At 39.0% G+C, this 15,195-nt stretch overlaps 1 pseudogene; it reads left to right on the top strand.

The window, feature by feature from the left end:
* The first annotated feature begins 10,970 nt into the window (after positions 1-10,970).
* Positions 10,971-13,969, top strand: LOC130020474 (ribosome biogenesis protein NSA2 homolog; annotated as a pseudogene).
* Positions 13,970-15,195: the final 1,226 nt, after the last annotated feature.

The raw sequence follows: 15,195 nt of genomic DNA on the forward strand, positions 1-15,195 counted from the left end.
ATAGAAATCAGGGGCAGAGAGAAAGTACAGGCGTTATGATGCATTTCTTGCACATTTTGATCCTAAGCACTAATTGAAGTCCCAAAGGAAGCTCTGAGTGTAATTCTGGATGCCTACCTAGGTCCACTAAGTGTGGAACTGCAGGTCTTCATTACTACTAGGGTCATACAGGTAATCACCTTCATGTCAGTGTCTGAGATTCCCACATCCATAGATCAACACATTGAACTGCTCACTCATTTGACTAGGTATTCTGCTCAATTAAATTAAGAAAGTCTATCACTAACATTTATAAATCTCATAAATTCTGCCACTTTAAGTGTATGGGTTCCAATAAAAATTAAGAAAATAAAGTTATTGATCACTTGATCACTTGATTCCCTGTTACTCATAAATTTGCTCGAGCAGGCGCCAGGAACGTCTCCATTCATCCCTGTTGCGTGCTAGTATAGCCCAATGGCATCTGCCAGTTCTAGGAACATGAAGAGCCTCAAACTGATCGTTCAGGGTCTTGACGAAAAAGTCTGATCATCTCGTAGGTGGGCATCCACGTGATCTTTTGACGTCCCATGGAATCCAGTCAGTAATGGCTCTAGTCCAGAGGTCGTCTCCAAACCTCATTATGTGTCCAGCCCATCTGATTTTTGATGCCTTGGCAAATGAGACAGCATCCCTGATTCTTGAGCGTTGATGGAGATCAGAACTCCAGATTCTCTCATTTGAGTGAAGCATGATACTCCAAACATAGCTCTTTTGATTCTTCTTTGAGATACCTGAATAGTGTTCTCATCCTGTTTTCGGAGGGCCCAGGTCTCTGAGGCATATGTTAATGCAGGAAAAACAGTGCAATCGAAGAGATGTGCTCGGAGCTGGAGGTTCTTTGTCCTCTTAGTTATTTCTTCAACACTCTTGAAGGCATTCCAAGCTGCTCTCTTCCTCCTGTGTAACTCAGGTGCCAGGTGATTCATCATGTTGACTTCTCGACCTAGGTATATATAACTGTTGCATTCAGAGATGGTCATTCTGTTGAGAGTGAATGAAATATCGAGAACAAGACTGTTTTTAGAAAACTTAAGAAAAAGTCAGTATACATTTTTTATGCAACTTAATTTATGGAAATAATGCAGTATTGATGATTTTTTTTCTTTTTGTGTCACACCCAGTGATGCTCAGGGTTACTTCTGGCTCTGCATTCAGAAATTACTCTTGGTGGTGCTGGGGAGACCATATGGGATGCCACGGATCAAACTCAGGTCAGCCATGTCAAGGCAAATGCCCTACTCGCTGTACTATTGGTCTGGTCTCACAGTACTGATGAAATTTAAGTGTTATTTTCTCTTTAGCTTTTGCATAATATTTTTGTCACATAGTTATTTTTCTTAAAATATATTAAATCACCATGTCTTACAAAATTATTCATAATTTACTTTCAGTTCCTCTATGTACCTTATGGACTATTGTTTGATAATGAGGTCTTTAATCCATTTGAATCTGAATTTTGTGCAAAGTGTTACAAAGGGATTCTGAGTTTACTGGTTTTTTTTTTTTTTTGCATATGGCTGACCAGTTTTACCAAAATCATTTATTGAAGAGGATTTCCTTGTTCTATTTTATGCTTTTCACTCCTTTTTCAAAAATTAACTGATTTTGTACCTGAGGATCTGTCTCTACATTTTAAATATTATTCCATTGATCTGAGAGTCTGTTTTTATTCCAGTACCAAACTGTTTTAATTACTACCATTTTGTAGTACAGTTTGATATTGTGGTATATATATTGTCATATATATTGAATCTATACAAAGTTTTGAGGACTATTGTCATTTTGCTCCCCATCCAAGAGCAGGGGGTGTGCTTCCATTTCTCCAAGTATACTTTTATTTCTCTAACTAACGTCTTGTGTCATGTCGTTTTCTTTGAATAGGTCTTTAACCTCTCTTTTTAAGCTGATTCCTATGTATTTGGTACTTATTTTTCTCAGACACGAGCGATAGCACAGCGGTAGGGCGTTTGCCTTACACGCAGCCAACATGGCCGACCTGAGTTCGATTCCTCCGCCCCTCTCGGAGAGCCCGGCCAGCTACCGAGAGTATCTCGCCCGCAGGGCAGAGCCTGGCAAGCTCCCCGTGAAGTATTCGATATGCCAGACACAGTAACAACAAAGTCTCCAATGGAGACGTTACTGGGCCCGCTCGAGAAAATCGATGATCAACGCGAGGGCCTTTACTGTAAAAATTATTTTGAAAAAAATCTCTCCTTTGTGTTTCTCTATTCGCATATGGAAAGCTGTGGACTTTACATGCTGATTTCATAATCTGCCACTTTACTATACAAATTTATCATTTCCAGGACTTTTTTTTAAGAGTTGTTAGGGCTTTCTAAGTATAGTTTTTTTTTTTTTTTTAAGAGTCGTTAGGGCTTTCTAAGTATAGTTTATTTTTGTTATTTGTGAGAGCTTGACTTCTTTTTCTATCTGGGTGTCCTGTTTTATTCTTGCCTAATTTCTCTGGTGAGGACTTCCAATACTAAGCTGAGCACTACTGGTAAGAGTGGGTAATCTTATCGTGTGACTGATCTTAAACCTGTTCTTCATTAGAGTATAAAGTTCACTATGGGCTTATGGTAAATGGCTTTACCTATGGTAAGGAAAGTCCATCCATGAAGTTAAGTATGATTCCTTCAAATATGAATGAGAATCTGGCTAGGTAAAGTATTCTTAGTGAGGCATTCATTTCATTAAATTTTTAACTATATCCCACCACTGACCTCAGGCCTGGAGAATTTCATACGATAAATCTGCTGTAAATCTAAGGTATGATTATTTGTATGTAATTTCCTTCTTTGATCTTGCTGCTTTCAGTGTTGTGTCTATCTATGATATTTGGTGTTCTTATTAGGATATGTCTTGAGATCTTTTCATTGGGATTTCTTTTAAGTGGCACCCTTTGGGCTTCTTGGATCTGGATTCCTGGCTTTTCCAGCTTTGGGAACTTTACAGCGATGATTTCTTGAACTGTTATTACTTCATTGGAGTTGCCTGCTTATTACTCTGGGACTCCAATGATTCTTTTGCTGTTCCTCTTGAATTCATCCCATTCATTTCTTACTTGGGGCTGGAGTGATAGCACAGCTGGTAGGGCGTTTGCTTTGCATGCGGCTGACCCAGGTTCATTTCCTGCCTCCATCTCGGAGAGCTCAGCAAGCTACAGAGAGCATCCCACCTGCATGGCAGAGCCTGGAAAGCTCCCCATGGTGTGTTCTATATGTCAAAAACAGTAACAACAAGTCTCACAATGGAAATGTGATTGGTGCCCACTCAAGCAAATCGATGAACAATGGGAGGTCAGTGCAAAGTGCAGTGCTACATCTCTTACCTGACCTTGTGCTGTTCTAAGGTCTTTTTCCATCTTCTTTTGTTGCCTGTATACTTACTGGATTGCATCTTCAAGCTGACTGATTCTGTCTTTGACTATTGTCATTTTACTGTTGAGGGCAACCATTGAGCTTTTTATTTCATCTACTGAGTTTTTAACTCATGGCATTTCTGTTTGTAGTTTTCTTATTTCTGCTCTCATTTCCTCCTGTATCTTATTGACTATTCATTCCACTGTTGCCCTCACATCTTCCTGTATTTTATCGGATGTCTGTTCCACTGTGAGCTCATTGGACATCCTCACCATATCATCTCTGAATTCTTTATCAGAGAAATTGTGTATGTGGATATTCCATGTTGAGACTTCAGGACTCCTATCTTCCTCCCTACCTTGGGGTGGGTTCCTGAGCTGTCTTCCCTTAGTGCCTAGTGAAGTCTGAGGGTAGTGATCTAGGATTTTCCTTTCATTCCTTTGTAACTATGTGGAGTTACTTTGGAGATGAATCTTATGAGTTATACGGAGGGAGTATAAGTGTGGCCACGTTAGAGGCTACCTACTGAAAAAAAAACACAACTTTCACCTTTGTAACCTGTGGGTGAGGTTTAGAAGAGATCCATGGATTTAAATCCTGTGCAATTGCCTCCTATTAATTTGCCCAGTGTCCGTGCAGCTTCTTCTGTCTCACCTGGTTCCTGGGAATATTTTCATATTTTATTAACAGTTATTATTATGAATGGGTGCTTACCGTGCATCTATTGAAGGAATCATATAATTTTTTTGTTTTTCCTTATATGGTGTATTACATTGATTGCCTTGCATATGTTGAACCACTCTTACATTGTCAAGACCCTTGAATTTATACACCATGACCAAGTAGGATTCATTCCCAGCTTGGGACCCACCATCCCTGCCAAATGCAAGTAAGTCTTGAGCACCTATATGTATGGTGCTAGAAACCAAAATGATAATTAAGTATCCATAGATATGGGAAATATATGCAAGTATATTAAAGATATTTTATCATATCAAATGGAAAACATAGCTCTAAGGCATAAGATAGTCACAGAAATGATACAGAAACTTCAAACATATGAATAGAAACATTATTTGACCTGACTAATTTGCTATTTTTATCATATTGCTGAATGCAACATAGCTGTCAAATGTTATAAAATCATATCTAATGATATGACATTAAAAAGTTCTTTGAAGTTGTTGTTACCAAACCTGAGACATTGGAATAATGTGTGTGTGTGTGTATGTTTGTGTGTGTGTGTTTGCGTGTGTTCCTGTGTGTGTGTGTACAGGAGTGTTTTCTCTGTAGTCATTCCTCTCAGGCATCAACTATTACTGCAGAGATTTATTTTTTCCCATGGAAAGTGGTCACTAGTCTGAAATTATGATGATCCACAGTGGACCTGTATACTGTTCACTTTTTCCATATAACCTGATAATACTGTAAATTTAGAGGAGAATTACTTCAAGTCATTGCAGAGAGTTTAGCAAACTAGAGTCTAACGGTCATATAAAAATAAATGATATAACTTACTGACTCTTACATTTATCTCCAGTCTTTCTCTCTACTCTTGTCATACTGTTCTTTGGTAAATAATTTTGTCATTCACCTTTGTTTTCAAGATTAGAAATATTAATTTCTAATATTTATATTAATTTATTATAATGTATCTCTCATGTGTATATCACTGAAATATTTAATATTCTTTATACACATATAATTTTTAAATTGTATTATAATATTTTGACAAATTATTTTCAGTTCTTTTATAACATGACTAGCAAACAACTCAGTGACATTGATTTCCAGTCAAATATTCAGTCATGTATTGGTAGAGTCTTCTGACATATTCATTAAATCATCTGTTTGTGATTCTGTAAAAACTTCTAGTATTGATTCCCACTTCCAGACTCATTGACACCAGCTCCATTTAATTTCCTTTCATCCCATTCTTTCTACTTGTTTTGTCCTCTGTGTCCTATTTTATAATTTTTTTCTTTCTCTATTCTATAAGATTGAGCTCTATGAAACATTTTTGTTGTCTTATAATTTCTTACTGGATTTTTAAAGGCACCAAAAAATGGAAAATTATAAGAGAGAGTTTGGTCTATCATTTACCCATTCTCTCTATACTTTAGGATGTTCCTGATAGTGCTACTTTGCTTCATGATTACAGCTTCTCGAAATGATTTCAGTCCTCAGACTCTTATGTAAACTTAAAAATAGTGAGCATGGGGGACTAAAATAATACCATGTAGCCAACCTTGATTCAAATGCTGATGCCATATATGGTCCCCGAATACCTCCAAGAAGTGATTCCTGAGTACAGAGCCAGAGTAAGCCTTGAGAACTGTGTGGTGTGGCCCCCGATTAAAAAAAATATGATAGACTTCATACTGGTATGTGTTTCTCTAGGCAATTAAATGCATATTGAAAGAATCCTCATAATCAAAATAAAATTTATTCTAGGGGAAATTACCAGATGCTACTTATCTGGGGGTTGTTCTTTTAATTGATCAAATATTCATCTACACTCTTATGTTTGTTTTAGGTGTATAATTTTCCGACTCTTTTCTGTTCACCCACATGCTTTTATTTCTTCTTATCTTTGCTTAGGTAAACTCCACCATATTTCTGAACGTTAGCCCAACCCCTTATAGTAACATTTTTAGGAGAACTTTTCTCACATTTAACAACAAAAGCATTATATTAAAAATAGCATACTAGGATTTTAATGTTCTATATCATTGTATCTCTTAATACTTACAATATCTGAGATGAGGCTTAGAAGATTTCTACAAATTAACACAACTGTAAATTAAAATTAAGGCTTGAAATCATGTGACTTCATGAAACGTAAGCTCTGAAATTTCTACACTTTGAAATGTACGCTCTAAAATTTCAACTGCTTTAGGGTAGGGGATGTGACTAGGTAGTAGAATTCCTGCCTTACGTGTGTGAGGCCTGACTTTGACTCCAGGCACCACAAAAGTGAAAAACAAAAACTAAACTATGCTTTATAATAGAATGCTAGTCTGGAAGGTAAAATAAATTGGGAAATAGAACCATGTAACAATTTTAATTTTTCCGAATCATGACTATGGAATTTTTATTTAACTTTTGTGCCTTCAAATTTTCTTAACTATCTCATTTCTTAGATTTTTCCATTGCATACTAGTACATAACAGAGAATGTGGATATTGAAATGAATATTTTACTGCTATTAAATTTATAAATATGACTACATTAAGTATTAATATTAAAAAGAAACTCCTATTAGACTTTGTTGCACTGAAAAACTCTGAAAGTGTCCATTTTGTTTAAATCCCTAATTTAACATGAGGCACTGACTAAATGTAGTGATCTCATCTGATCATCTCGCTACTGCAAATAATATTTTCTCTCTTCTTTGTAGTTTTAATTGTCTAACAATAATAAATTTATCATATATCAATAATAAAAAAAATTTACTCTTAATGGCATTATTTGGTTTGCCTTATATATTGTGATTACTTTTGTCTGCATGAAACATTGTAACTTAGGTACACAGCAAGAAAGCAAAACAAAACAAAACAAAACAAAAAACATTAGCAAGGTCAGAGAGATAGGACAGGGTTAAGATCTTTTTCTTGCATAACTCTGACTCCAGCCCTGTCTCTTCTCACTTGGAGTGTTTCATTTGAGAAATCCGATGTGAATTTTCCCTTGTGTTAGGAGTTTTGCTTCTTTCTTATCACTTTAAGGACTCTCTCTCTTTCTCTCTAATTCTCACTATTACAATTATAATATTAAAATTATAGTATGTGTTCTATTGGAATTTATTTTGCTTGACACTTCTGGATCTCCTAGATAAGTGCAGAGTCCCTTCCAGGCGGAAGTTCCCAGCCAGTAGATCTTATGCACCTGTTCTCCCCTTTATCTCCTCTCCTTTCGGAATTCTGATGATGCAGAGATTGTTCCTCTGGCCATTGCCCATTAAATGCTTGGATTTTATTCATTCTTTACAAAAATCTCTTTTCTATTGCCTCTTCTTTATTCATGATGCCATGTGCTTTGGCCTCAAGGTCACTGATGTGATTTTCAGTCTCTTTCATTCTACCACTAAATCTTCTTCTATGTTCTCCCCTTGTTTTAAGAGTTCTTTAATTTTACCCCATAAGGAGTGAAATAAACATGCTGAATAAGAAAGTGAACTTACTTGCTTTGTTTGGTTTATGAACCAAAATAAGTTTGGAAGTATTTTTATTAATCATTATAAAAATTGAATTGGGGATTGATTGCCTAGATAGGTATTTATATTAATGAGTAAATAAAAAATAGATAAAAAGGATTAAATATTTACAATAAATATAATTTACATATGTAATAAAGAGACCATATAAATTAGCAAATCTCCAAGATCAGAAGCAGATAAGAGACATAAATATCACACACACACAAAAATGTGGGCCTGGGGTGGGGAAGAGGTGGGTGTGGCGAGGATAATTCAAAAGGCCTGATACTAGCATGAAGTGGCCCTGAGTTAGAGGCCTGGTGTTGCAGACTGCTTCCTCATCATCAGGTGTGACCTTGGGAGCCCCTAGCGCTACTGGAGTGGACATGGTGGTACCCAGCCCCCAGCACTGACTGAAAAGCAGCACTGCATCTCCAGACCTGAGTGTGGAGATTTCCAGGCTCAGGCAAATTTCTCAGGAAAGGGCCTACTCAGTCAAGTTGTGTGATCTTCTGGATGTGTTGTTATTTTCACTCTGCCGGCATGTTGTGAGGATCTTTGCATTGAATCTCATCAGGGATCTTGATCTGTAGTTTTCCTTTTTGTGCTGTCTTTGTCTGCTTTGGGTATCAGGGTTATGTTTGTCTCATAGAAACTGGGAGGAGTTCTGTTTCTTTCACCTTCTGAAAGAGCCTGAAGAGAATTGGCAGTAGGTCTTCTTTAAAAGTTTGGAAGGACTCACTAGTGAACCAAGCTTGTCCTGGTCTTTTGTTTTGGGGAACCTTTTGGTTAGCATGTAGATATCCTCTACAGTAATTGTCTTGTTGGAGTATTCTGTATTTTCTTGTTTTAGCCTGGAGAAGTTAGAAGAGTTCAAAAATGTATCTATTTCTTCTAGATTCTCTCATTCCATCGCATCAAGATTTTCAAAGTATTCCCTGATGATCCTTTGCATTTCTACTGTATCTGTTGTGAAGTCTCCCCTTAGATTTCTAATTCAGTCTATTAGGGGAGCACAGCAGTAGGGCGTTTGGCCAGCCCAGTCAAGCCAGGTTCTATTCCTCCGCCCCCCTTGTAGAGCCCAGTAAGCTACCAAGAGTAGAGTCCTGGTGGCAAAGCCTGGCTGGCTACTTGTTATGTATTCAATATGCAAAACACAGTAACAACAAGTCTCAAAAATGGAGATGTTACTGGGTCTGCTGGAGCAAATCGATGAACAACAGGAGGACAGTGACAGAAATAGTGACAGTGAAAGTCTTGGTAGTGTTCGTAGATCTTATTTATCTTTTCAGAGAACCAGGTCTTGGTTTCATTAATCTTTTGGATCTATTTTTTATTAAAAGTCATTACTTTTTGCTTTAAGTTTATCATTTTCTTCCTCCTTCCTGCTTTGTACTCCTTCCTTCCTTCCTTCCTTCCTTCCTTCCTTCCTTCCTTCCTTCCTTCCTCCTTCCCTTCCTCCCTTCCTCCCTCCCTCCCTCCCTTCCTCCCTTCCTTTCTTCCTCCCTTTCTCCCTTCTTCCCACCCTCCCTCACTCCTTTTCTTTCTTCCTTACCTTCTTTTTGTTTGGGGCCACACCCTGCAGTCATCACAGATAACTTCTGGTTATGTGCTCAGAGATCACTCCTGGGGATATTTGAGGCAACGATATGGTGATGACAATGAAAACTTGTCAGCCTTATGCAAAGTAAGTGATCTGACCACTATACTATTGCTCCAGCCATTGAATCCCTTAAATTTTATCTGTGTGAATGAAACAATGAATATCAATATAAATTAGAAATGAATATGTCCAGAGCATGTGAGATTTGTTGTGGTGGGGGGGAACATACTTGGTGGTGCTCAGATGTTACTCCTGGTCTTGTGCACAAGGCAACATAATAAGATACTCTCCATGTCATGAGAAAATATTTTCAAATAATACATTAGATAAAGAACTAATATCCAAGATAGAGTACTCATAAAAATAAAAAACAAATTAATAACTCCATCAAAGAATGGGGATAGTATATAACTAGAAACTTCACTTAAAAAGATGTAGAGAGGATCAGTAGGTATATGAAAGAGCAATCGCTGATATGTATTATCTAGTAAATTCACATAAATGAATAATGTGATTTTATCTCGTATTAAGCTATCTCTTTGCATCCAGAAATTTAATGTTTCATGTTTTGATGAGCTGTGAATGCAAGGCATACATGCAAGCCAAGTGTTTTACAACTTAAACTATATCTCCAGCAAAAAGTGTCTATTTTTACCACAAAAATATTTATCTTTCCAAGAAAATTTTGTATATACATGAAAACAGTGCATCAAACCATCAATAAATAAGCATAGCTTATATTTCTACAGTAAATCTTCGAATTCAAGTTTTAATATCATCATCACTTAAACAAGATTAAAGTGTATCAAATGTATAATATTTGATTACAGATGTAAATTTTTACTTAAGGCCTGATAGTTATTTTAATTATCAAAATTAGATGCTTTAGTTCATTATTTATAATTCTTATCCATTTGAATAAAAATATCTTAACTAATCAAACAGCATAGCTTAAAACTTACAAACAAAGCTAAAAACAGACTTTAGAAGTTGAAATGTCACTAACATAAGAAAGGATCTTTGTATGTTAGTAAGTACTGCGAAGGAAGGTCTTGTGGAGATGTAGTAAATTCACTTTCCTAAAATCAAGAACAACAGTGAAGGCCATAACATGGACCTTAGAGCTCTTCATGAAGGTCAGATTCCTCTACGTATCACTGAAGATTTTTTTCCATAGGATTAAATTAGTGAGTACCTAGGAATGCATTTAATTTTCTATAAAGTCAAAGATAAAGGATTTGCTTTAATTCTGTAGAACAAAATTATGTATTTTTAAAACCCAACAATTATGCTTTTTATTTTTGTCTAAGTAGCCAGACCTGCTAATTCCCCATGACCTTCTTCTTGTCTCCAAACTTGTAAGCCCAGAGAATGCAGAGGAACGGTATGATAATCCAGGGCAATGAAGATAGATGGAGCATTAGAGAAACAATCTAGGAGAGAAGATTTACAACTTGACCTTCTGATATACTTAGAACAGCACCATTAGCTGTCCTAATTCCTTTTTTCTAGCAATTAGATTTTTTAGATCTTTTTTTATTCTCAAAGATACTCATTGCTTATATTATCAAATTCTTACCTTAGTTTTTTATATAGTTTATTTTTGTTACCCTGATTTTTAAAAAAATCTTTATTATTTTATATATTCAATTATTTCTTTCTAAAAGATGTTTTGAGTTTTATAAGTTCTTTTGTATTTTGATTTAAAGAAAAGAATAAATGACTATCCAAAACATATAAACTTTAAAAAGAACATTAGTTGCTCATGAGTTTCAAATGCCAAAAGTTCAGTACTTTGGATACTTGGGCAGCTCTACCAGAAAGTCCTGAAGCCATAACAAAGCCACAAACTGAATGTATTGAGTAACACCTTAAGCACTATGGATATTATTTGAATTTCCATGAGAAAAAGAGAAAGAAGATCAAGAGGTTTAAGAGCCTTTAAAAAAAAGCAAAAATGATGATTGGCCTGAAGGCTAAGCTCTATCATAAACAGTGTAGTACTGAAAAAATACAAATGAAAAAGACTGTTAAGATGCATGAAAGGAGAATTCCCAAAGGAAAGAATGATGGAAAGACAGTACAAGAAGCCATACCTGTATATCTGGGTGGAAAGAGGGATAAAGTCCTTTTCCATATGAATAAACAAAAAGAACAACAAATAAATAGCAGGGAATTGGGAAGTTCATCTCCAAGGAGAAACAGAAGTATTAAACATTATTCAGACAGGAAAGAGAAAGAAGAAAGCATGAATGAGGATGGTTACTAAAGTTTACTTTGTTGTTGATGGCTTCACAAGAAACATAAATTTGAAAAATTCATTAGGCCAAAGGGCTGGAGCGATAGCACAGCGGGTAGGGCGTTCGCCTTACACGTGGCCAACATGGCCGACCCGAGTTTGATTCCTCCGCCCCTCTGGAGAGCCCTGCAAGCTACGAGAGTATTCGATATGCCAAACACAGTAACAACAAAGTCTCCAATGGAGACGTTACTGGGCCCGCTCGAGCAAATCGACGGTCAACGGGAGGGCCTTTACCTTTACCTTTACCATTAGGCCAATGGGTTTACATTTCAAAAAAGGCTTTGTAACACATCTTGAACTGAAAGTTACCTTTTGCCTGCCAACACTTGGTGTAAAAAAGATCCTTCATCTTCACTCTATGCTGCCTTGGTGCTCTCACCAAAGGTACAGTCATGAAGGTGAATATGAGCAAGTAGGGCCTTGTCACAGAGGGAGGCAAGGCTATTTGGGAAAAACATGTCCAGGTTACCAACAATTCTGAAAATGCACTCTTACTGGTTTGACAGTAACTTCATACAAATAACTCCTTAAAATTATGAAAGACTGCATACCACTGAGGAGAGCCACCATTGACTACCAAAATGCCTAATATGTATGCAGTCATCAAGAAAAATGCATATGATGTTGCACAAAACATTAAAGTAAGTGATCGTGTTTTTTTTTCCAAAGAGCATTAATGGTAAGGTAGTTAAGGTTCTTGCCTTACATGCTGCTGATCCTCGCTTGATTCCCCACACCTCATATAGTCCCTGAAGTCCAGCCAGGAGTGATCCCTAAAAGCAGAATCAGGAGTTAGCCCTGAGTACAGCCTGGTATGGCCCAAGTACAAAAACTAAAATAAAATAAGGGCACTGATAGAATGCTGAAATATATAAAACATATGTTAGTAATATATCAATAATTTGATGCATATTAAGATTTTAACATTGAAAATCAATAAACGCAAGTTAGTACTTTCAGATTTTCTAAATTAATTCTAAACTCCATGTACCATTGTCTTCACTTTTTTAATTTCTAAGTCTACTTTTTAACACTTATTTTATTATCTTTTCCTCAGAATACTTCCAGTGGACTAGCCTTGAAGTTATTATTATCATAAGTCCTTTTTATTTATAGAGGTTAAGGGAACTCTAATTTTACCCACATTTTAATAAATGCTATACTCAATTTTTAGGCTTTGAAAGAATGATGTTCCATGAACTCTCATGGAAAAGTCACACATTCCTACCCAGCTGCTTTTGGGTTCAGCTTCCTAACCAGCCTGCACTGACTGTTGATGTTCTCTGCAATCTTAAGTTTCTTCCTAATAATAGTGGTAGGTAGTTAGTGGGAACTTTAAGAGACTATTGTAAACATTAAAGCACACACTGACCTCTTTGGGGGTCCTCTCTTAATGGAGTTTTCAACATCAAGTCGCACAAGATAGATGTATTTCTGACTCTAAGATTTTCCGTGGATGTGTGCTTGTGGTTGTGTGTGTATGTGTGTGTGTGTGCACGCGCATGTGTGAGTGCACGCATGCGCGTATGGCCATTAATTCAGGAGAATCTTCAGAGGCACTGAAACTGTTTGCCAAGATCTCTAACAAAGCATCAATTGATGTTATAAGCAACCTTGAGTAACAGAAGAATTTACGTCACATTTTTCATGGTTCATAAGGAACCTCTTGTGATTTAAACGGTTTCATCAGAGAAAGCACCATTTGGGTAAGATTTAGAAAGAAGTTTCTCTTTGGAATGCTCAGTAATATTTGGTGGGAAGAAGAAGAGGGGGGTGCAATACTTAAAATACTGGTGAATTTCAGCTATTGGGTTCTATCTTATGGGAATCGTTTGTTAGTTTCAGAGGTCACAATTACCAGCAAATTTCTCACTGTTTCAGTTCAGTCTTTTTCCCATAGCGGTCCTTCCTTCTCCACCCTTTTAAGCTGCTTGGCACTGGCACTTCCCGGTTTGCCATCCCAAACTTTCCCTGGCAAGCAAGGACTCCAGGCCACCAGCAGTTCAATTATCCTCCTGGTTGCAGCACAGGTGTCCATGTCCTTCTTTGAGCTCTGGAGCTTCCAAAGAGACAAAAACAAAAAAACCCAAAAACAAAACAAAACAAAAAAAAAAAAAAAAAAAAAAAAAAAAAAACCTTTCTCCTTCCTCTGGGCTTCTGCTAGCAAGTGTATCCTTGAAGTTAGCAATCTCAGCTGAGAGTGACCCTCACCCTTTCTCCCAGCGCTATCCCCACCACTCCCACCAGGCCATCAGGATTCGCAGAGCCCTCCCCTGTCCTGCGCTCGGTTCCAGTTATCTGGCCGAGGAGATGCGGGGTCCACCTGGAGGCTGTGCCGCCGCCTCCACCCGCGCGGTGTTCCCCGCGTGAGCGCTGGATTATTCCAGTCTTTGAGCATGGCAGATTTCCACCAGATGACATCATGGGAGCCGAGTGAGTGCGGGCTCCGAGAGCGGGACTGAGAAGGGGAGGAGGAGGCGGGGAGGGGAGAGGGCTGGGAAGCTGAGCCCCAGCCGGGCTGCCTGCCACCCAGCTGCACGGCCGCGAGCTCGCACGAGCGCTCCGCCCGCAACTGACAAAGGATGGGGAGATGCCAGCGCTCGGGGCTGCTGGCTGCACGCCTGCAGGCGGCCGCCTGAGCGACTTCGCCCTCCGCGGGTGAGTGATGGCCCTGCGCCTTCCGGCCTGGCAGTGAGCCCGCACCCCCGGGCCGGGTGTCCCGGCAGGTGTGTCCCCGAACCCGAGGGAAGCTTGAGCTCTAGAGCGCTGCTGGAGCACCAGACCCGGCAGCAGGTGCCTTTGCTGGCGGGTCCAGAGAGGAGTGGATGATGCCTCTGGCTGGGATTCTGAGCTGGGATTGGGAGCGACTCGCGGGCGGCAGGCTCAGCTCGGTAGAGTGGATGCTCCGGGAGCCTCCTGCCCTGGCTAGTTACCTTTGTTGCATCCCAGCGCCCGCTCCGCGCGCGAGTCCTTTCTGGTGGATGCCCAGTGCGAGGCGCGCTGTTTACACCAGCTCCACACTAGTCACAGAGCCGCACCCCTCGGAAAGCGCGGCATCAGTGACAGCCCCTTGGACAGGCTTGCGAGGTACTGGTGCGGGCTGGAAGGGGACCCGCACCTATGGTCCAGGGTGGTGCTGGGGGGCGGGGGAGGCGCTGTCAACCAGCTGGGCAACCTTTGTCTTGGGTTTAGCGCCTCTGCGCTCCAACCTGAGTCAGGTTTTCTCTTAACTGTGGAGTTGGATCTTACTGAGGCTCAAGCAAGCTTGGGCGAGAGATAATTGGTTTTCTGCTCCAGGAGGGACTGAGAACCGGGGACTTAAAATAGGAGAAGGGTGCTGCGCGCAAAGGTGAGTGTGACAGCTATCCCCGTGTAAAGCGAACTTCTTAAACTCCAGAAAGTGACATGACCCACGGAGGCAGAGAGGCACCCAAGTTCTGTTACCCAATGGTATGGGTTGGGGGCAGCTTAGCGAGACTCACTCTCAGTCTTGTTTTCGAAGCTTTGGTTTTAAGGATTATTGTGGCAGGTGAATGGAGTTAGGGAGACTAGCGTCTTCCTGGCAAACCCTTTTTAATTAAGTATTTCAGAAGAGATTCGCTTGCTTAACGTTTCTGAGATGGGTGTGTGGTCTATTGTGCAGCATTGTGGACAGAGAAGAGATTCAAACCTTGCTCTAGCATCTTAC

This window comes from Sorex fumeus, unplaced genomic scaffold (assembly GCF_029834395.1).
Source record: "Sorex fumeus unplaced genomic scaffold, SorFum_2.1 ptg000012l, whole genome shotgun sequence".
Lineage (NCBI taxonomy): Eukaryota > Metazoa > Chordata > Mammalia > Eulipotyphla > Soricidae > Sorex > Sorex fumeus.